Source organism: Dicentrarchus labrax, unplaced genomic scaffold (assembly GCF_905237075.1).
Source record: "Dicentrarchus labrax unplaced genomic scaffold, dlabrax2021, whole genome shotgun sequence".
Lineage (NCBI taxonomy): Eukaryota > Metazoa > Chordata > Actinopteri > Moronidae > Dicentrarchus > Dicentrarchus labrax.
The window spans coordinates 19,989,553-20,014,615 of record NW_026136702.1 but is presented as its reverse complement, the minus strand read 5'-3'; the positions used below and the strand labels follow the sequence as shown (position 1 = coordinate 20,014,615).

Genomic DNA, 25,063 nt, shown 5'->3' with positions numbered 1-25,063 from the left:
CAGAGAAAGATACAATAATGTGCAGACATTGTAAAATTGTACATTGGATAATACTAAACATTAACAGTGGGAAGACTACACTAATTGAATATCCATTTTTCTGTTCAGTGTGCCCCAGTATGACACCACTTTGGTTGGTTTTAAGAAAACATTAATGTTTCTGGGTAGCAGAAGAAAATCACTGGCCCTGTATTCAGAGCATTACCATTAAAGCTCTTGAAATGTAGTTTTTATGGATTGATTTAGGGATTTCAGCCGTGTTTGCAATCATCTTTATTTATTGCCTTTAAATGTAATAGTGACTGAGCGCATAACCTCAACTCCTGCATCCTCTGTCAATTAAAGTAACATCGCCTTCTGATGTAATTCATAAATTTCAAATACTTTGCAGATAAATGCATTCTGGAATCGGGCAGGGATGTTAATACCACCCTCAGTAATTTATGGGTGCAATAAAAATCATAAGCCCCACTCTGACAAGGTGAGTATTCCGGGGAGATGTGGATGATAAACTCAGGCCGTATTCCTCAGCAACTGGACTCATCATTCTGGATATTTTAACCAGTGCTAAATTATAATAATACTATACTATAATACAACACCCTCCCCAGCATGCTATACATAAAGGCAGGTACATGTAGGCAGCCTATAGCTGAGAAACCTGACATTACAACAGAAAGTTTTCCTTTCAGAAGTTTCTCTCTGAAGAGCTTCTTTTTTCCTGGGCTTCCGAGCAGGACTGTATGCATAAATGGTGTCCATTGTCCTCCAGACAGATCAAACTGTCGATGCATTTCGGTAACAGGAGCTAGATAAGAATTATTTTAGGACCAATGACTGTGCACACAAAAGCAGGTAGGTAGGTAAGTCATTTTAATCTCATGTGGGTGCTCGGGACAGGATTAACGGTATACACTGAACAGCGCATGAAATATCAAAATCACCACACTTCCCTCCTGAGACATAAATCCTGTCAGAATGGGGCTACAGGCATGCAATGTCACAATGTTACATTACAGACTTCGCCCTGCATCAGTAATCCCATCATGACAAGGCAATGTTCATCAAGACCACTAGGCCGTCCTCTGGTCCTGAGAGAGAAAATACCAATCATCAGACCTCCTCTGGTAATACTCATGACATACAGGCGGGAGGAGTTAGGTAGTGACATAGTGACCACATCAGGTCACCACTGGATGTTATTATAAAGTTTGTCACTTTATCTTCTCCAAAATAATACCTTAATCACATACAATGGCACAAAATGTTACTGTGTCTCAATGTCGGGAAGCCTGGATGTAACTGTTTTTAGTTAAATGTGATGGTACATGTAAATGTTTGTAAATGCATAGTCTGCTACATTTGTGTTTTTATCTCCTCAAAAAGACAGTATATACCCAATAATACTGATAAACCAGGTATACATGAGGCAGAAGCAAATCCATTAGTTGTGCATAGCACCTTTAATGTGTTTACTGTCAAGAATTGTGCTTTTTTTTGTTTGCTTTTAACTGAGTATGTAGTGTAGGATGACTGCACAACCCAAGTCATATCCAGAAGGCTGGCTTCTTTTTGACAGCATAACGGTAAATGATGCAACAGTAATGAAGAGTCATGAACAAAGAAAACTTTAGTTACAATAAAAACACACGCACACACAATAAGCTACTGTTCATACCAGACCGAGTACGACTGTGACAGCAGAGTGTTGAATTGAGCAAGGGTGAATATGAATACTTACGTAATAATGTTTCATTTGAAACAGGAAAAATGTATTGTTTCTTCTGTCAAATGTTACAAAATTTAGCTCATCAGTTCTGGTTGCTGGGATTTACCATAAAATTATGCTAAAATGTGGAGGATGAAGATGAATATGCATACATACACACGCCACAGAATAAGAAAGCGCTTGTTTGTAAAAACGAACTAAAGTACACTCAGAAAACACAGTGGACACAAGGAATGACATATACTGTAGTGCGTGATTCACTGACAGAGACAGCAGGTGTGTAGTACAGAGGAAATTGGTATATTACTGTATGATAGAGTGAGGGTGAAAGAGATTGCTAGAAAGAGAGAGGTAGGAAAGAATCGTACCCAAGGGAGAAAACACTGGATCAGTTTTACTGCGAGAGAAAGAGGATGAGGAAGGTGTTAGTTTGGCTGCAGAGTGAAATGTCTTCTGTTAGGGCACCTATGCCTGAAGGCACAAACCTCAGTGTGTGTGTGTGTGTGTGTGTGTGTGTGTGTGTGTTTGTTTCTCCCGTATATTTGTGTGTTTGTGTGCATGGGCACTGCCTTGCTAAACCTCTTTAACATTTAAAATCTCATGCAAATTCCCCTTTAGTTCTGTGGATTCAAATGAAGCCTTTAAAATGTGTGTGGGTTGATGTGTGCACCGCATCTCCAGTCTTTCTGAAGGGAGGAGAGCAGAGATTAAATCAAGTTCCCCTGACAGCTCTCGCTCTCTCTCCACACACACACACACACACACACACACACACACACACACACACACACACACACACACACACCCCACACGTACTGATTCTCTACCTGGAGTGCCTCAATCTAATCTTCGGCAGGTCAGACGGATGTACACAGAGCTATGAGAAGCAGGGGAGCTCTGTGTGTGTGTGTGTGCTTGTGTGTGTGTGTGTGTTTGTCTTGTAGATGGGGATTTCTGCCATGTTAACCACAGCAACATGACGGATGGTAGGCCATAGACACGGACATATACACCCATTTTATAAAACCAATAACCTGCTCTGTGCTGCAGCTGCGTTGCAAATCTATCAGAGCTGAGGCAGTGGCGTCATAACTCGCCAGGTTTAAGAGACCGCGATGTAGCAAAAATCTCTTTTATTTCATAAACTGGTGAACATGATGAGAAGTTGAGACAATATGCTGAAACAGTGTGGAGTTTTCCTCTGTCAAGCAGTCAGCACACTTTAACTGAAATATGAATTCCATATACCGAAGCCTGTTGTGGGTTATTACGGTAATAATACCTGAGAGGGCATTCTTTACTATGATTATGGGTATGACAGTGATTTAGAGATGTACACGTACTGTCGGCATCAACAAAGTACCCACAACAGTACTAGAACATGCCCTCCTGGGTATCATGGCTTTTATGCAACAGTTACCAGCACATGTGCTCAGTGAAAAGCTTCCTCAGGAGGAAGCTTATGTGTACATGACAATAAAAAGCCGGATAAAGTAGGGAAGATCGTAAACTAGCTCCCGAGTTGCCAAAAGTGTCTAATAAAACACGGCTAGCTGTATTTTATGAGACTCATCACTATGGTTTGAATGCCTCTTTGACCTATCAGATTGCCTGGCTGAGAGTGAAGGGTGTGTGATAATCACTGGTGAGCAAAAATACAGCAAAATCAACATGACTCTGGTTCTCAAAGTTGGGTGTAGAGCCAATATGGGTTCTCTGGGGATATTTCAGTGGGTCCAGGCAAAATGATGAATAGTTTACAGCTGTACCAAGTTTTTATGTAAAAATATAGTAGGCCTATGCATCACAGTCACCTAAATCACTAAGGGTTGATGCGAAGGGTTAGGGTTAGGTTTGGGGCATATTTATCGGGTTCATGTCAGCAGGCACTCCTTGGAAAAGTCCACCCAATCTGAAGAAACTGAATTTTATCGTTGTTTTCAAACTTTATGGCGATGTGTAAAATTGGAGTCACCCTAAAGAATTTTGTATCACATGTCCTAATAAAGTCTTACTAGATTTTGCATAAATGGCATAACACCTTGGACATTCTTGGACTCTATTTTCACAGAGAACAATAACCTTTTACAAGGTCGAGACACTCTATTTCTTCAGCGATAGAGCATATTACTGGATATGATTTGAGTATAGGGGCAGAGACTACTGGGATAAATTTAATGTGGATCATGTGACAGATGAAAGTAGTTTAACTCATTCCCTCTGGTCCTCACTTTGGTCCTACCCTGAACTTGAATAATTCAAAGCTGATAGACACACAAAGATGTATTTGAGCTTGTATATGAATATCACTAATATATGTAACACCTACAAAAAAAAAACATTCTTTTTGCCCGCAGGCCTGAAGATACCCATTAAGTTTAATCATCTGTAATTCAATACTGAAACACAGTCTTCTTGTCTAAAAAACTAAAAGGAAACATCTTTTGGCCAGAGTTTAACCTTGGGTCATAAGCAACGTAAACCACTGACATACCCATCATACCACAGGGCCCAAAGGACAAGTTGCCTTCTTAAACAAATATGACCTTTAGCTTTCATCCCCAAGGAGGATCACATGACGGACTATGGCAGCCAAAGGCTACTGCATTGTTTACATATCTGTGATCTTGCAACCTATCAACAGTTACCATCTGCAGATATTAGACAGGGTCAGTGGATTTCAGTGTAGATTATAATGATTTCTCTGATCGGTTGGCTTTCACTATTTGACTCATCCTCTGATCAGCTGTAGATCGTGTTTAATGAAGAACAGGAGTTCTCTCTGTTTGATTCAACTAGCTGTCGTCTGTAGAGTCTTGCAAGGTAGTTTGGGGCATGTTCTGAGTCGAGAGCAGCTTTTTGGAATCTACTATTCCGTCCTATCTGATGCTGCATTTAACTTTTATAAGGGGTACTGATCTATATGAGTGCTCTGAGATTACTTCTGTTATGATTTGGTGCTAAATAAATAAAACTCAACTGTATTAAATTGATTTTAAGGTTAAACACTTAATGTTACAGGTGACTATTTTAATTTGTTAAGTGTGTAAATTTGTGTATGTTTTGTGACACTATTCCTATGTCTTATTGCATAAAAGTAAGAGGGAGGAGGGTAGAATTCTGAGGTCAAGTTTGGTTAGGTTATTTTCTAATATAATTGACTGTACCAATTGTCTGTCCACTGTCCAGCTGATACATTGCATCAGCCTGGAGGGATGTAATGGTCAGTAATGGATGAAATAAAACAAGAAAATAGCAGTTCTCAGGTTGAGTTCAGGTTGGGTTTTAAAGACGCCTTTGTGAGGAATGCAACTGTGATGTAATAGCAATAATAAAGTAAGGCTTTTTTGCTCTACCATACTGTACCTGTGGGTTAAAGTCAGTGACTTATGGGAAACCTTCTGGGATCATCCACCTGAAAATGTTGAACAACTATTCTCCTGTAATGCTCATTTGTCAGTCTGGCTCTATACTGGGCAGAGTTTATCAAGGTAAAATATAATTCTTCCGTCTGTTTGTCTATCTGTCACCCACGCATCTACCTATCTGAGTGAGTGCTATATGGATCGTAATGTGTGAATGAGGAGGACTTTTCACTCTACATTTCTTAACATTCAGTTTTCACACCTCTTACTCTGACAGTCCCTTACCTCTCTTTCTACATCAATTTCAGACTGTATCTGTTCTGTCTTTTCTCTCTGAAAATCTCTCTGCCTCTCCTTCTGAATTTATGTCTCTTTCTTTCTCTCTCTTTCTTTTTTCTATTCTCTTCATCTTCTTTATATTCCCTGCCCTTGTTCTCCTTTTCCTATGTACATCTGTTTGTCTCTCCTCATCTCTCATGACAGCTGCAGTTCACAATCATACAGGTGGGTTGCTATGACAACATGCCTATGTGATCAAATATTGAAGACCTCACTTCCTTTCCCATGCACAGAATTTATATATTTATTAAAATGATGGTAAGGCAGAAGGCCCTGTATCCATGCTGCTGCCCTGTGCTTTCAGTCACTGATTTTAGTTGGTTGTTATTGTTTATAATATAATATAATATAATATATAAATTTATTGAATTTCTCATTTCAATTATGTATTTATTTAAGTAACATTAAAAAAATAATAATAATTCATGGCATCAATATACAGTACATCAACTTCCTGACAAATGATAACAAATCTAAGTGAAATAGGTTGTTCATGGCAGACATCACTTAAGCATTCTATTAAAACACTGGTTAGAAAGTTTCTATTACCAGATCAGCATGTCCAATAAAAGGTTGGATGAGTTTCTTCAGTGTTTCCTGATGCAGCCAAATAACTTGAGATGTTTGGATGGCTGCAGGTTGCAGTAAGCACATCAGCTATATTTTTTCTTAAACACATGCAATTGTGTTGGTGTCCCATTTTTCAAACTCATTAGCAATGAAATGTTCCCATATCTCACTGCCACAGAATGCTGTTGTAAGGCAAATTAGACAATTCTCAGGTAGACTGTAAATAAGCAGTCAACTCTGAAGTTACCTTATTGTCAACTTTTTGACTTTGTGGAATACTTGTGCTTGCTCTCTTGCTGATTAGTTGTGATGACTTAGATGGCACTAAAGCATTTTATAATGATACTTTTACTTGTTACATGTCACTGGCAGTTGTTATGTTGTTTTGAAAGACCACAATTTATAGGTATAATGTATGTAATTCAAGGATAAACTGACAGAATAAAGAAGATAATGGCTCAAAGATTTTATGTTTAAGCAACTCAGGTATCACAAACATCACAAATGAATGGTCTTTCTAGTCTGCACTAATGTAAAGTGAGGTATTAAACCCCTAGCTGCTCAACTGGCCAGCAGATGAGGACCAAGGCTGTATTGGGCAGCTCACAAATGTGCACAAGTGAAACTTAATGAATGTGCAGGAAGGTGTTCCTAAAAGCAGTATGCATGCTCAGCAAACCTTTCTTAGATACATAGAACTTTAATAAGTAATGCTCTGTCCCTCTCATCCTATATTTTACCATCGTAATTAGTATGGGAAGTAGGTATACTGCATCTTCTTTAAATGTTAATCAGGCCGAGCAGTGGGTGTATTTAAAACACTCAACGGATGTGGTTGTGCTCTGCACACCTGCATATACATTAGTGTAATCTCTACTACACTCCTGCTTCTCTGAGTCAGCTCCCACACACTCCAGCTTCATCATGGGGGATTTTGTAAAGCCCAGAGGTCTGCTCCCTCACAGCAGCTGCAAAGGGTTTGAACTGAACCGACATTGTTAAACTTTCACAGGTCTTAGGTACTGTATAAATGTGTCTAGTTGACATCCAAACAGTTACTGCAGCCAATGTACTGCCACTCAATGTTGTAGTGTGTTGTCTGATACCATACATTTTCTAACTATTAGTGGCCAACACACTGGATATTAAGCTGAAATAATTTTTATATGTGTTATATGTTTTAAATGTTTGTGTGTAAATGTGTAAATGTGTCAACTTATTTGATTAGTTTTTTCTAGGATATCCGCTGATGGCAACTGAAGCATAATTAACATTTTCATGTTTATGTTAGGGAGGAATTATGTCTAAGTTAAATGTATAGGATATAGTGGCATCTTGCGGTGTAGTTGCAGATTTTAGCTACCGCTATGGCCCTATCTACAGGCAGTGTTTGGTTTGTCACTTCTGGGCTACTGTAGAAACATAGCGGCTGTCACAGAAGGTGACCCTAGGTGTCTGCAAATCAATACAGCCCTTTCTGTAGTGACGAAGACAAAGCAGTTAATATTTTCAGGTGAAAATACACTAATGACAGCATACCTATGTATATTATATTCCATTTATGCCTGTATGAATAAATGTATACTGGACCTTTAGGTCCTGCCATCCATTCCAACTATGCTTCAAAACAAGATGGACAACTGGCAAATTAAAATATAAAGTAAAAGAACAGAAGAGCACCAGGTTAATAGTAAATGCTTTAATTACTTTAAAGCAAGTAAACGAGAAACAACAGTTATCTTCGTGCTTGGCTTCCATTATTTCATTATCCTGCAGTGGATTTTTCTCTGATTTAGTTCATGTGATGTATTTAAGAGTGATGGATAACCATTAAAACATAAATACCTGGTAGATACAGCATGCAATGATTGTGTAATTATTCCAAGATTTATGAGCTGCCAAGTTGTCACCTGAGGGCTCCATTATATTGTTGGTTGGCATGCAATATGGCTTATGGATAGATTATAGGATACTCAGGCCACAAATATGTCCTCCATATTCAGACAGAAGTAGGCAGCAGGTCCTGGATGCATTAGGAGGAAACACATTGCCAGCCTATTATAAAATATTTTGCCCAAAAATTCACTTCAAATGATCCAGCCACTGAATTAGGATGCAGGTGGCACGTACCAGTGCTGAACTTTGATCAGTTGACCATGTTGTGCTGACATTTCCCATCATCCCATGTTTCTGTGGAAGCATTTCTTTGCAGATTCTGACCTATTGACCTACTAAATCACTCAGCGGTACTCTGGTTTAACAGCTTTTTAGGCACAGATGCCAAAGTGCCCCTAGGTCACAAACCACATTTCTCACGTAGTTACATGAATGATTGATGTACATGAGCTTGGTCGCTGGTGTTAGGCAGTTTTAATAAATTATCATTCATTTTGTCAGTCCAACCCTCCATCTCTGCGTTTCTCTCTCTCTGCCACTTCTCTGGCTGTCCAGTGACGCCATCTTGTACTTCTCTCTCTTTCACTTTAAAACAAAGAGTGTTGCCATTCCTGAGCGCAGTGCTTGAGAGACAGCAGTCACAGTTTCCTTTGGGGTGTTGATTGTGGTTTGGAGGGTTGGCACATGCTGAATAACTTATTGAAAATGTTGCTCTTTTGGACAGCTTGAGACGGCAGTTCTTTTTTAATAATTTCATTCATCATTCAATCAATCATTTACATTTTCAGAGCTTTTCTAACACATCCACTCATTTGTGCTCTCTCTTTCGCTTGCGCACACGTGCAAACACACTCCCTGTCACACATGAAAAGAGTGAGAGAGGGTGAGATGTTGGATCAAACAGACTCATTTGGCCTTGGTAAGAAAGAGTCCTCCTATCTTAAAACAGCCATTTAGTGTTAATTAATCCTTTTGACTGAAACTTCCCCCTACAACATATTCTCTTTGGTTTGTTAGGCTTTCATGCTTAAAGTGCTCACACTACCTCAGATAGCCAAGTTAATGAAAAATCCCCAAATCTGATTAGGCTGGCACTGCCATTCTCTCTATAGCTATCTGGCACACATGCAGGTAGTTAATATGCCATTTTGCTTTCATCCTTAAAAGACTTGTACTATCAATGACGTAGCGATTTCTACTAACGGTCCATTTTCTCTTTATCTGTGTGCCACTGAGCTTTAAACGGATACACTGGAAGGCTTTAAGGTATTGCTGCACAAACACACAAAGACGTCCTTACCTGAATCTCTGTGGTTTTGAAGTGTCAGTCGTGTATTCCATTTTACTTTCAGATATGAGCCTTATTTTACTGTATACTGGAGCTATGTTAAGTTACTGCTGATGCAAACCGAACCTTTCCTGCTGTTGCTGCTTCATATTAAAAGCTTTGCCCTGGCACCTGGGAAGCTTTTATTGAGAAGAAGTTAAGTGGTTGTCACCATTGACCACCTGGGCACCCTGGTGCAGTTCCATTGGCTGCAAAAAAAAAAAGAGCAATAGTATGGGAAAATAACCGTTTCCTAATGAGTTTATGGTCTCAATCGCTAGTTTCGGGTCTTCTTCCATATAGCATGATGCTAACTTAATAAATTATGGTCCCATATAGAATAAAATAGATGATAAAGCAAGGTAAGCTTTAGGGCGTGGCTACCTTGTGACTGAGTTCTAAGTTCATTTTCAATGAATCTGTCCAGCGCACTGCACAAATCTCAGATCAAACTGTCAAACTAGGCAGTGCTGAACTGTTTATTTGTAATACAAGAACGTGTGTGACAAAGCGAGCTGCCATTCACGACGCTCATACATGGTTGTTACCAAATTTGCAGAGTTTCATCAGTGGTGCTATTCTTCAATAATAACAGGCCTAATCAAACAGATACGTTTTAAATTTTGCAAGGAGGAATAGTACAAAAGGGGAACAGCCACAGTGAGCTGAAAAGGGCTGCAGGCAACAGGCTTTTACTGTGGTTTGTGACGAGCACACTTCCAACACGTCATAAACCTCCCCTGCTGTGGAAAAAACCCTAGAAGTTGTTGCTCTATTGCTGAAAGTGCTAAATGCTCTTCAAATAGGCTTCTCTTTCTTTGATATGTGGCTTTCATGCTAAAACTGTTTACATTTGTACACCAAACCACCCTGTCCGAACAGAGGAGCCTCTCCTTTGTAATTTGGCTTTGTTTCTGTAATTGCCATTCCAGCCTCCACAAACGCAGGCTATCTTTTGCTGCTTAGCTTTCATGTTGTGATGGCCAACTGCTAATCTGTTAGAGGACTGTTGCACTCATGATAAAGCTCAATGGCCTGCACTCAAAAACCCCCCAAAAAAGAACTATTTCTGTTAGTATTTAGCTTTCAATGTCGCACAGCTTGCACTCATCAAGCCTCAAATACAAATCACATTGCTTTGTGTTTCATGCTATGATGGCTAACACTTTGACAGCATTCTCTCTCGTGTCTCTTTCATGCCAAAAGGCTCTTTGGGGTTAAAGCTAAATTTCAAGCGATATACTGTTGTTTGAGTTACTGCAAAGAAACCTCTCCACGTCTCTTTCAAACCTGGTTTTTGTTCCAAAGATAAGCAGTGGCATCATCAAAGAAATGAGAAAGAGGGGGGGGGCGCAGGAGAACAGCAGCAGAAAATCACACAAGTCTGTTTGATAAAAGCTCGAAAATCTTCTTCCCCCTTCTCTCTCACACAAACACAACCTCTCATATTCTTTCAGTCTTGAGTTAATGTGAAGTGACAATATAATGATTTCTGAGTGTTCCCACTCTTCAGGAGTCATGTACAAGTTCAGCCCAAGACTCACCGGCTGCAGCTCTGTCAGTCAGACAGAACACAAACAAACAGAGACTTTTGGTTCTTTTGTCCCTCTTGCTTGACTCCTGCTAAAGAAACAAACACATTTACTGTCTGTGTCTATCCAGCCCAACAACAGTCAAAGCTTTGTTGATGTTACACAGGAGAAACCAATTTGTCATTTAATTAGAGAAACAGGAATGCCTTTCAAATGACCATAGACAACTTGTGGTGTAGAAAAAAGGGTAAAACGTAATTTCCCCCCAAATATTTATCTTAAGGATGGAGCAAATGTGCAACAAGTTAGCTCAGGAGGTATTGAGTATGGTTACGACTGCACAGAGCTGATTATTACTAACATTTGAGGATAATGGCTGAGGTATAGTCAATCAGAATTTTCTGTCACGTGTTGTCCAACCAGTGACAGAAAAGTCTAAAGAGCTAGAGAGGAGTTCAAACCTGGCTCCTTTCTCACCTCTGCACAGCCAATCACAACTTGAAGTGGGAGAAAATGTGGGATTGACAGTTTCAGAAAGTTACAGAAATGGTTCCTAATCTAACCTCAAAGAGGTTTGGGGTAAGGGGACTTTCAAAGCAATGTGACCATCCTAAAAACACATCTGATTGAATATACTTGCACTTTAATACATGGCAGTTACAACAATGTTTAAATGTCAAAATATGACCTTTAATTACAGCGGAAAAATCTGTAAACGTTAAAAACACTGGAGCACTATCCCAACACCTTTCCTTGCTAGATAGTTGCCAGTTGGATATTGTAGAAACTTGTCCGTTCCTGTGTGTGAGTCAAGGATCACACTGACTTTGAATATAACTACAGTTTATTGATGAACACAAAACCGAGTGAGACTGAGCTGACATTAGTATCACAGTATCGTGGAGCAGGCAGAGCAAGGGGCACGGTGATTGGCTTAGCCATCAGGGTCCGTGTATGTTTTGGTCATTGGATTTTCCTTTCAGAAACGGGTATTAAAAAACAGAAAACGAGTGGTTATTTGATTTTCGTTTTAAAATACAAAAATTAAAATTGAAATACAAGGCGTTTTTCTTTTTCATGGTCAGAAAGGGATGAGCGAAATTAAAAAAATCATTCTATTTTCATTTTCTATTTCATATAACAAAAATTAAAATCACTAGAAAACAGAAACAGAAAAAAGGCCTGTTTTTTCATATTCTGAGACCGGATGTTGTCATTTACAGGACGGTGCTGTGGAGAAGAAACAGTAGGCTAGTAGACTGCGGTCAATCCAGCCGTGAGTCCGATCTCCGTGGTCAAATCAGCCGCACTTAAATTAAGAGTGTACAAGTATTCTCAGCATTATGGTAAATGCGGAGAAACAGCGTATTTACTTCCGGTTTTCAAAATAAAGGTATTTAGAGGCGTAAGCTATAATTAAAATATGTTACATTAAAGTGTTTCATGTGCCCCTGATGAAAAAAAAAACACTTTATATCAAGCATCTTTACTGCACCAGTGTGGAGAAATGCCAGAATAAAAGTCTCATATCTATGCCTCCAGAGATTGCATATTTGACCATATTTGAGGTACTGTAAAAACATATTGCTCAGTGTTTCCTGGCTACTGATGGTATATTTGACTTTTACACATATGAGACTACAAACATACTTAATATCAAGCATTTTTACTGTACAAATTTGGTCCCATATTTATACTTCCAGATTCCATATTTTCTTATATTTTTGAGCTACTGTAAAAACATATTGCTCAATATTTCCAGGCTATGGGTGAAACATTTTCATTATACTTCAATAATGCTGCAGTAATCATGACAAAATTTCACACAAATGTTTAATAACATCTTGATAATATAAACACTAAACACAAAATCCTACACAATTCTAATTTGTTTACTTTTCTCACAAAATGCAATGCCAGTCCACATTCTTCTTATTTTGCTGCTCTGCTGTGTCCATTTGTAGGTAAAAGGGAAAAATAATTAGTTTTAACTTCAACTTTGGGACTTTTATTCTTCAATTTCTCCAAATTGGTACTGTAAAAATGCTTGATATTAAGTATACTTGTAGTCTTAGATGTGTAGAAGTCAAATATATCATCCATAGCCAGGAATTATTGAGCAAAGTGTTTTTACAGTAGCTCAAATATATGAAAATACCACTTGGAGGTACAAATATGGACTTTTATTGTTGAATTTCTCCAAATTGGTACAGTAAAAATGCTTGATATTAAGTATGTTTGTAGTCTCATATGTGTAAAAGTCAAATATACCATCAGTAGCCAGGAAACACTGAGCAATATGTTTTTACAGTACCTCAAATATGGTCAAATATGCAATCTCTGGAGGCATAAATATGAGACTTTTATTTTGGCATTTCTCCACACTGGTGCAGTAAAGATGCTTGATATAAAGTGTTTTTTTTCATCAGGGGCACATGAAACACTTTAATGTAACATATTTTAATTTACGGCTCTAAATACCTTTATTTTGAAAACCGGAAGTAAATACGCTGTTTCTCCGCATTTACCATAATGCTGAGAATATTTGTACACTCTAAATTTAAGTGCGGCTGATTTGACCACGGAGATCGGACTCACGGCTGGATTGACCGCAGTCTACTAGTCTACTGTTTCTTCTACACAGCACCGTCCTGTAAATGACAACATCCGGTCTCAGAATATGAACAAACAGGTCTTTTTTCCGTTTCTGTTTTCTAGTGATTTTATTTTTTGTTATATGAAATACAAAATGAAAATCGAATCATTTTTTAAATTTCGCTCATCCCTTTCTGACCATGAAAAAGAAAAACGTCTTGTATTTCAATTTTAATTTTTGTATTTTAAAACGAAAATCAAATAACCACTCGTTTTCTGTTTTTTAATACCCGTTTCTGAAAGGAAAATCCAATGACCAAAACATACACGGACCCATCAGACACACCTTCAGGTACGGTGGCTCACATTAAACAAACAGAGCATCATTTAGGGTCCGTGTATGTTTTGGTCATTGGATTTTCCTTTCAGAAACGGGTAATAAAAAACAGAAAACGAGTGGTTATTTGATTTTCGTTTTAAAATACAAAAATGAAAATTGAAATACAAGACGTTTTTCTTTTTCATGGTCAGAAAGGGATGAGCGAAATTTAAAAAATGATTCGATTTTCATTTTGTATTTCATATAACAAAAAATAAAATCACTAGAAAACAGAAACGGAAAAAAGACCTGTTTGTTCATATTCTGAGACCGGATGTTGTCATTTACAGGACGGTGCTGTGTAGAAGAAACAGTAGACTAGTAGACTGCGGTCAATCCAGCCGTGAGTCCGATCTCCGTGGTCAAATCAGCCGCACTTAAATTTAGAGTGTACAAGTATTCTCAGCATTATGGTAAATGCGGAGAAACAGCGTATTTACTTCCGGTTTTCAAAATAAAGGTATTTAGAGCCGTAAGCCATAATTAAAATATGTTACATTAAAGTGTTGTGTGCCCCTGATGAATAAAAAAACACTTTATATCAAGTATCTTTACTGCACCAGTGTGGAGAAATACCAAAATAAAAGTCCATATTTGTATCTCCAAGTGGTATTTTCATATATTTGAGCTACTGTAAAAACACTTTGCTCAATAATTCCTGGCTATGGATGATATATTTGACTTCTACACATCTAAGACTACAAGTATACTTAATATCAAGCATTTTTACTGTACCAATGTGGAGAAATTGAAAAATAAAAGTCCCATATTTATACTTCCAGATTCCATATTTTCTTATATTTGAGCTACTGTAAAAATGTAAACTGTATGTGGAACCACCTGCAACAGCTGTCACACTGAATAATATAAAAAAAATAATATGTGAGGAAGAGACAGTAGGTACAATGGTGTTTTGAAGTTAAAACTAATTATTTTTCCCTTTTACCTACAAATGGACACAGCAGAGCTGTAAAATAAGAAGAATGTGGACTGGCATTGCATTTTGTGTGAAAAGTAAACAAATTAGAATTGTGTAGGATTTTGTGTTTAGTGTTTAGTGTTTATATTATCAAGATGTTATTAAACATTTGTGTAAAATTTTGTCATTATTACTGCAGCATTATTGAAGTATAATGAAAATGCTTCACCCATAGCCAGGAAATATTGAGCAATATGTTTTTACAGTAGCTCAAAAATATAAGAAAATATGGACTCTGGAAGTATAAATATGGGACTTTTATTCTTCAATTTCTCCACATTGGTACAGTAAAAATGCTTGATATTAAGTATACTTGTAGTCTTAGATGTGTAGAAGTCAAATATACCATCCATAGCCAGGAATTATTGAGCAAAGTGTTTTTACAGTAGCTCAAATATATGAAAATATGCCACATGGAGGTACAAATATGGACTTTTATTGTTGAATTTCCTCAAATTGGTAATAAATTACCTTTATTTTGAAAACCGGAAGTAAATACGCTGTTTCTCCGCATTTACCATAATGCTGAGAATACTTGTACACTCTGAATTTAAGTACGGCTGATTTGACCACGGAGATCGGACTCACGGCTGGATTGACGCTGATTCACGCAGTCTACTAGTCTACTGTTTCTTCTACACAGCACCGTCCTGTAAATGACAACATCCGGTCTCAGAATATGAAAAAACAGGCCTTTTTTCCGTTGCTGTTTTCTAGTGATTTTATTTTTTGTTATATGAAATAGAAAATGAAAATCGAATAATTTTTTAAATTTCGCTCATCCCTTTCTGACCATGAAAAAGAAAAACGCCTTGTATTTCAATTTTAATTTTTGTATTTTAAAACGAAAATCAAATAACCACTCGTTTTCAGTTTTTTATTACCCGTTTCTGAAAGGAAAATCCAATGACCAAAACATACACGGACCATTTAGCCAAATGATCTACAGATATGATCTTTGACAGACAAAAAATATGTGTTGACATTCCACCCAAGCGTTAACCCCAGCCAAAACCAGGTAGAGGTGTGCAACAGGGGGAATCAGAGCGTGGCCATATCGCTCTGCCGTCTAAGTTGGCAGGAATCAGTTGTTTCTTCTTTGATTCAAAAGGAGGGAGAGACTTGCTTGTGGTGGTTGTTTATATATTTCGCAAATCATTTGTAATTTTATGGCATCAGGATGCAAGGTTGTGGGTTGGGTCAGATGAAGCGTATACTGTAGATGCACCTTCTGTATATTTGCACTTTGTCTGGATCTTTCGAAAAGTTCTGTTAGATAAAAAGAACTCTAAATGCTGACTTTTACATGGGTAAATAGTGAGCATCTTGATGACAAGATGGTGGGGATTGCTTAACTGTATTAGTAAAAAGCCTGAGCATAGGTTGCATCTTTTCTTCTTCCCCTGAACGCATTTACTACACTTGACACTGTACAGTACTTGAATGCATTTTATTAATCAAGTCTATTACTGTATCAAGGTTATAATTTTATATACAAATATATGTTTGTAGCATTTGTCTGTTTGATGTAATATATTACAGATGTCTGACATGGCTTTCTAAACTAAATTGCCCTTTAGGAGAGATTGTGAATATTGGTTAAGTATCAGATTGACAGTTGGCAGTATAACTGTGAAACAAATCCCCAGCTTTCTCATTAAAAAGAAATGCTAAATTTGAACCTATTCAAATGATGTAGTTTAACACAAACAAGTTCAAGTACTTTTCCCTCACAAGCTGATAATTGGTTCTGCAGTGATTGATGTTATGCGACACTTTCCCACGTATGAAAGAGTGAACGTTCTGGGATTTGTGGAGGTTCAGGTAGCTTGCAGACATGTTGATGTTGTGCAGACATTTGTAGAGTAAGTGGGGACTGTGTGGGATCTAAGTTAGTGTTTTTGACTTGTTTGATATTCCATGGGGACTAGTTTGCTTTACATATAATGACAGAAACACGCAATCTGTCTACACTCCTTCTCTCTGCCTTTACCTCTCTCTCTCAGTTTCTGTTTCCATGCCTCCCCAAGGACAGTGAAATGTCATACTAACTAGTAGTGTCATGGGGTGAGTTTGCCTACTCCAGTGGTTCTTTAACTTTTCCATTAAGCCACGAAGCAAACTGAGTACAATTAGCCTCTCACCATTGAGACCCAGTTTAATTGACCCATGAAAGGTCCATGACCCATTTCAGGGTCCTGAGCTATAGTTGCAGAAATGCTGACATACAGGGTGTGTAGAGCTTTAAATATAGTCTCCCACTCTGGGAGCCAGTCTAATGAAAACATTCCCTGGCCAGGTTGTGACCCAACAGAAACAGACTCTCTTATTTTAGGACCTGAACCTTAAAAAATGTAGGCAGTGTTTTGTCAAAGTCTGGTTTGAGACCAGAAGTGGGTCATGGGAAGATTAAAACTGGCCTTCAAATTACTCTCTAGAAATGGATGTCAAAACTCATTGGCTATGCTATGTTGCAAGACCCCTGGGTTAGCAGTCTGAATGCAAGCTAAAGATTTCCATATGAGTCTTCTCAGTCTCTTCTCTCAACACAGGCTAGAAATCAATTCATTTCAATTCCGCTTCATTGTCCTCAAGGGGAAATTCTTAAAGCCAAGAGTTAAAGAAAACATCAATACATTCATAAAAGCACATATGGAATATGCAGACTGAAGCCTTCACTTATCCTAAGTGCTATATACTGTACTTGAATGGATATAATCACTACCAATCCAACAGTGAACTGAATATTGAGTTCAACACTTTCCACTGATTATTTTAAAATGCCTTGTTTGCTCTTTAACATTCATATCAGAAATCAAAATAGGCAAGAGAAGAGAAGAACAAGTGAACAACTCAACACACAATATCTGTGGAGATATTACTGGAGGAAGAAAACCATGCTGATAAAGTTGGTGACAGTGTTTCGTTCTTTAAATAAAAACAAGCAAAATGTATCAGTAATGGTTCTATTGAGCTGTTTGTACTTTGGTTAAATCATTAAACTGAGATCCTGCAAAATCCTGCACAACTAGGATTTTATTCTCATTGTGCAGTACCCCTACCACTTTCCTTTCTTCTTATTATTTTTTTTATTATTTTGTTTTAGCCCAAATAACCAAATTTATTCATTGTTTTTTGCCTTTGTATTCAGGGAGTTAACTCTGCTTATTTGAAGATTGCAAAACAGGCAAGGTAACGCTCAACACAAATCCAAAAAGCATTTCACGGGCTGCCTTTCCCGCAAGAGGACACAAGGGAAGAATACCCCTGCAGATTCCAGGCCCTCCATGCATGTGTGTGTCCTCAGAGGAATGCTGTTGAGAAGTCACAGGAAGAGGTTGAAAGGACAGATATAGGGGTCTAAATGTGGCACTCAGACACATATGGAGCCCATTACTGCTCTTACTGAGTTTCTTTCTCCAGCACAGTGTCCAGTGTCAGCCTATCTGTCTCTGTCTCTTTGTCAGTTCACTTCACTTTATGATAATTGGGGTGATTGTGATGTGTGGATGTGAGGCCAATCTGTCAAGCTTCCCCAGATGAATGGCAGTAGATTGCTTAAGTGGACAAATAAAAGCAAAGTCAAAGTATCAAAACAAAAATTTCAAGCTACGTTTTATCAAGACAATTGGTTTTAATGAGCTTGTTGTGAAAGTTGAATGAGAGAATCAATGACTAAATAACCTCTGTGTGCCTTCAAGGCCTTGTTGCTCTGTTTTCTTCCTTTAGGACTGTGGAGATTTGAATTGGCCAGAAAATGTGTAATTTGATGCTTTCTCCTTTGAAGGAACTAGTTTTTGTTTTTTTTCCGGGGTAAATAATTTCACTCTCTCTCTCCACTCCTGACATTTTTCCTCTTTTTCTCTTTGTCTACTCTCCATATTCTTCTTTTTTCCACATTTCTTCTTCTTTTGCTCCTCCTAAGACCATCAGTAACTATAATTTCCAGACCAGAGTTTTTCCTTCAAGCCACCTCCCTTTTCTAAGACCCTCCTCTGACTTCTTTTTGGACTTTTCCCTCAGAACTTCAATCTGTCCTTAACTCCTTTCCCCTCCACATCATTCTCCCCTTTCTATTTTTCTGCCCCTCCTTTCCCCCAGAGACCTCGGACAGTGATGCCGGGTGTATTTAAGAAGGAAGCCGAGGATTTTCCACAAAGCTTCAATCTTGGTCTTTTACAGAGCGGCACCACATGAACACACACCAGGCTGCCAAACCAGGCTTTATAATGGCTTAAAATGTCCAAAGGAGGCGGGAGATCAGGGGGGTAGAAGAGGAGGCTGAGAGGGAAAGTAAAATAAGTAGTTGTGAGCAAAAAAGGGACTGACAGCATTGTGAGAGAGTATAGGAAAAATAATTCATACTCTGTCCTTTCTTTAACCTAAACTCGAGACTCATTATTTTGAAATTATTGACCCATTCGAGATTGTAATCTTTGCATTTTCATGTTATTTTGCATGTTTGCTTTGGCAAAAAGTACACTAGTCGTCCAAGTCCACAATGAACCATTGAATTGAAAGAAATTGGGAAAAGGGAAAGAGAAAAGAAAGAAAAATGTAAAAAGAAAGGTGAAAGATTGCGAAAGAGAAGAAAAACAGACAGAAAGAGAGAGACTCACAAGAAAGAAAGTCTCCCATTTCCTCCAGCTCGGGCTGATCCAGCTGAGCCTAAAACCATACATCCACGTGGCCACCACATCCTTCCTCTGTGTGTATGTGCATGCGTGTGTGAGAGACCTACATTTATAGTGTATTAAAGAGCATGTGTGCTTGTGTAACTGTGTAGATGTCAATGGGGTGTGTGTGGGCCATTTCTGCATTTACAATGTGTCTAAGTGCACTGGCTCTGTGTGCCTGTGTGAGTTTAATGAGTGCGTTTTTGTGTGTCTGCACATGTTGCTGTGGGCTTTAGGGTGTGTGTGTGGGGGTGAGAGTGAGATATTTGTTGTGTGGCAGGTGTGCGATGCACTGTGTGCATGTGTCTGTATGATTGTGTACCCACCTATTGGCTTCTATGCGTGAAGCTGCTGCATTAAGAGTGTGTTTGTGCTATGCCAATGTGTGTATGTTGTGTGTTTATTATTTTTTGTTCATGCTCCTGTGTGATTGTACAGTTTTGTCTGGCTGTGTGTGTGAGTCTGACTCCAGCATTTACACTGTTTTTGTGCAGAAACTACTAAATGTAGTCAGTTTTGTGTGTGGCTGAGAAGAAGTTTTGTACTGTAGGTTCTTCTACATCCCCAAATCTAACATCTAATTTAGCAGAACCAGTCTCAGTGCTTATCATCTGTCTTCCTATTTATCTTCCTCTTGTCTCTCTCTGCCATCTAATTGAGAAAGACCAAGTGAATTAATGCTCTAACATAGGCTCTCTGTGTTTTCATTCGTTTTTCTTCTTAGTTATTTATCAAAGAAACATATATATTAATTCAGTTAATATTTGAGTTGTGAAAAGTTCCTTCAATCAGTGATTTTTTTCCCTTCCAAATTCATTTGTAAAAGTTTTAGAGGCCTAACAGACAGATTAGTATTCAGTCGTTTTTACCAAATAAATAGGCAGTGATAAGAGAGAAAAAAAACATTTGTGTAGTAAAGAACAATAAAAACATTTCTTCTATCCTGTAAATTATCAAAACCCTCAGATTTATTTTTGCGACAACTTGGAGACGCCCCAACACTGATTATACCTAAGTAAATAAGGTAAATGTGATGATGGGTCTGGCATGATTAGTTGAGTGATTCAATCTTATTTTTTCCTTGTGTGTGTCCTAAATGTTGCCTGGGAAATATCTGTCCACCTCAGCGATCATGAAATCGATCACCAATGGATCTGTGTACAGTATTTGTATTTTTTCGAAGTCGTCTTTGCAAGAAAGCATGAAATATGACCAAGCTGAGATGACAGAACAATGATATAATTTTTTACGTCCTAAAAACAAAATCTGCAAATTGTTTAAAAAAACAGTATGTCTGGCATGGTGGTTCATGTCCTGTGCCAATGCCTCAGTCTCTGTCCTTCCCATGTGGACATAAGCTATGAATGCGTGTGTCAGTGTTGCAGAGGGGTGAACTCTCTGGAGAGGTTCCCTGCTTTTCATGCTGGGACTGACCTCTGCTGCATTGTGAACCTCAACATAAGTAAATAGCAGAAATGGACAGATGCATAGAGACCATCTTTAGCATGTCATTCTAGGGTTCTTCAGAGACTTGTGTAGATCCAGGAAGGATTTTCTTCACAAAACAAATGGATCTTGTTGCCGTATAAAAAGAATGGTAATGGTTGCGACATCAAACCATTTTTGTTTTGTCTGTGCCATCCTGTGTCTGTTATCTACACCTCATCTCCAAAGATGTAGACTTAAATTCTACACCTAATTTAGCATAATTCCTGTCTCCAGAGTCTGTTTCTGTCTGCTTTTATCTCCCTCCCCCTCATTCTTAATGTTGGGATAAATGTCTTCCTCTCCATCTGTCTTTATAATTCATCTCAACTTTCGTAATGCACAACAATCCACCACTGTCAATAAACATGGTAAACTGTTTCTGTAAATGTTCCATCCAATCTTCCACAGCCTTCTGTCTGATCGTCTGTGAAAAATGCCTTCAGCAGACCATCAAAACTTGAGGCTTTGAGTCCAAAAAACATCCACACGCTGATTATCAAAGAATAACACATTCTTTATAGGCCTATGAGAAAACTTCATGAGTCAAAGGTTTTTTGTAAAACAGACAGGGGTTGGCATCATGGGACAAAACTGACTTGCAATGAAAGACGCTATAATGGAGCAAAAGTAACTTCAGTTTCTAGTTTGAGTGCTGTTAAACAGTGAGTCACTACTCAGCACGGTGTCCATGTATGGGCCAATATAGAAACAATTGGCAATTGAAAACATATCTATGAATATAATAATATTCCATTTCTGTCAATAGATTCTCCTAAATGTTACAAATGTAATGTCAAATGTTGAAAGTAAAAGATCTGAATACATTGTACCACTGGAAGTAACTTTGCATCCCTCTTCACTTGTATTTGCAGATCTTGCATAGGTTACCCAAAGATAGCACAATATAAAAATAGAGTTGTGAGTGTGACATTGCCTCACAATTTGAGGGTGTGATGTCCCATCATAGATTTTTCACAGATTTTTGTGGGTCTGCAGGACAAAAGCACTGGATTTCCTCTGGAAAAAGGCAAATAACTTCTGCTGTAATGAACACTGTTGACTGGGACTGGGTGTAACTGCACACATTATCTACTAACTCAAAAAAGTGTATTCAGCACTGAGTTACTCTGAAATTCATTTCCACATAAGGGCACCTCATACAACCACAACAGCCTTCCCTTCCCATGCCTTTTTCCATTGTGACATAGGTATTATGCTATGTCATGATGGAAAAAGGCTCAAACCTGTGTGTGTGTGTGTGTGTTTGTGTGTGTGTCGCTCATATCTGTATCTGCATTTCCCTCTCCAACTCTCTCGTTCTATTTTTAAAAACACAAATGTACTTTCAGTGTGCGGGGGTCAGTGAGATTCAGTTACAGATCATTCTGTTTCATGCTGTGATTTCCCCCAGATTCCTCAGTAACTCAGTGCAACGCTGACTTTTATTCTCTTGTCTGTGTGTGTGTGTTTCTTTGTAGTTGTCTTCCTTCCTCTGGTCAGTCCCTGTGTGTCTCCCTCCCTCTCTGCCAGTGTCATTCCGTTCCATTTAGAATCAGTCGGACAGCCAGTCAGTCACCTTGCCGTCTGGCTGTTTACAGGCGGAAAGGTCAGGGCAAATTGAGCAGAAGTCAGCCCTTGAGGGACGGAGAGATGGCTGGTGAGACTGGTAAAAGTGAACAAGGGAGAGGAGAAAGCCTGTCCGGGAGAAAAAGGGAAGAAAAGAACTCTTGAATCTCCAATAAGTCACCTTTTGAGCTATTGATTGTGAGCTCAGACTGTTTACACTTTGGGTCTTGGTTACTTATCCTATAGATTTTGACCCTTTTTTTTCCTAGTGGGTCTCTACATGACAAGAACACTAACGAGCATTTTTAATGAGCCTGGAACTCAACAGTAAGATGTTAAATTCCTTCTTTTTAAAGCTGCTATGGTGAGCATAGTTTTTCTTTTCTTTCAACTTTAATATGTCATTGTCAAATTAGTGTATATATACGTTGGTGTTTTTACTCTAAACATTTTGGCATGATCTGTCAGTAAGACACACACAGTTCCGCCGTGTGTCTTGCTTGCGCCCACGACAAGATGAGCTCCAAAGGCCGAATAGTAGATTTCCCACAGCCCAAACAGTAGATAGATATCTACTAGATATCAGCATGAGTCAACTGTATGAGTGACTCTCTAAAAACTAGGCCGCCTTGGTCTTAGGGTCCCAACATCACAATAGCATTAAGCATGTGTAAATGAGACTGTCACAGGTGAGCTGCTTTTTTAAATCCTGACCTGGAAAGTCTGGTTTGTGTGTCCACCAGGCAGCAGCAGCAGCCGGCAGAGAAAGGTAAAATAAATGTTATTTTCAATCAGTCAGCCTCAGCAAGCAGCAAGCAGCAGTCAGACATACAGGAGGAGACCCCTGATGCGTTAAAGGACATTCTCTGTGTGTGTGTGTGTGTGTGTGTGTGTGTGTGTGTGTGTGTGTGTGTGTGTGTAGGTGTGTGTGTGTGTGTGTGTGTGTGTGTGTGTAGGTGTGTGTGTGTGTTTGAGATGTAGAACCCAGCAGCCAGGTGTATTGCAGGGTGGAGGAGTGAGAGATGGAGGATGGATGTTAAATTACTGCAGCAGAGCAATCTGCAGTATCTGCACACTCTCACAAACACACACACACACACACACACACACACACACACACACACACACACACACACACACACACACACACACACACACACATCAGCATGCAGCTTGGATAGCACTGAAAATGGCAAGTAAATTTACCACCTGTGGTTCTGACAATAAGTGCATTTTTTACACAAAAACAAAAAATGTTGTAGCCTACACACATGCACACACAACACATTAAAGCAGCTCTAACTGTCAGAAATACAGACCCTGTAAGCATACTGGTTCAAACTCACATAGCTATTCTTACTGCTGATAAGTGCAGTTTATGCTGCCAAAGTTCAGACGTGGCTCTTCAGTAATTCTGGCATTGAATCTGATGAACATTTAAACTGAGTGTTATTGCACTTTCTTTTCCCTTTTGTAGGGGAAGGACTTTATTGTGTAGTATTAGGGAATACAGGCTAATGTGGACAGCCTGGCAGCAATGACTTTAAATATTTACCTGCTAATCAGCTACCCCCCCCCCCTCACCTTGCTATTTTTCTATGTTAGAGCATCTTGTTGTGGTGATTATTTACTTAAAGGTGCAGTGTGTAACATTTAGCAGGCTCTAATGGAATATAATATACAGAACGATGTTTTCATCAGTGTTTAATCACCTGAAAATAGGAATCATTATGTTTTTCTTACCTGAGAATGAGCTGGCGTTAAGACGATGCAGGTTGCCTTCAATCATCATATTTTTCTAAATAGTAATATAAGCATAAGTGGTCCTTCTATAGATCAGACAAGCTTTGTCACATCCAAATTCACTTTGGATCAGTCAGAGTAATAGCACTTTTATAATCTCAACAGCCAAATAAGTTTTTTTTTCTCAACTCCTCCATATTCTCTTTTATCTCACTCCTTTATTCTCCCTTTGAAAATCTCTCTTCTTGTTGCCATCCTTTTCTCTCTCTCTCTCTGTCTCTTTTCGTGTTTTCTTTACCTGAATCTCCCTCTCTTTTCTGCTTTCTATCTGGCTTGTCTTTGAGAGTTTTCTGCCTCTTTCCTCTTCCTCACTTTGTCACCACGTTTCTTCAAGGCAAAACAATCAGACAGCAGTCATTTGTCAGAAGAGTTAGGAGCAAGGGAAAAATATTTAAGTTTCTTTTTTTTATAATCAACAAGCACAAAGATATAAGCATTGTGTTCAAACAGCCACTGCTTTGTGTATATCTGAATGTGTGTTGTGGTTATCAGTGGCAAAATTGCTTATATTCCTTGTATATTTTGTTTTTTATCACAGCCAATCTCTTATTATGGAAAATGCAAAATCAACACCGTGGAAACCCATCACTGTATCATCTTTTAACTGAAGATGAGAGATGAAGATTGACAGGAACGAACAAGCTGTTGGAGAAAACAGATCTATCCTTAGCTTATTTTTAGATGAGGCAAATATGAGTATCTAATTTGCATTTGTGTCAGATATTCATAATGGCATCTATTGACAGTTGAAACATACATGGTCCTTTTAGTAAAAATTATCTCTTCAACAGTTTTGTGTAAAAAACAAAAGATATTGGT

The 25,063-nt window shown here is 38.5% G+C and overlaps 1 long non-coding RNA gene across 1 annotated transcript in view; it reads right to left on the bottom strand.

The window, feature by feature from the left end:
• Positions 1 to 25,063, bottom strand: part of LOC127371813 (uncharacterized) — a 402,823-nt gene that overhangs the window by 48,383 nt on the left and 329,377 nt on the right. The window lies entirely within an intron of this gene.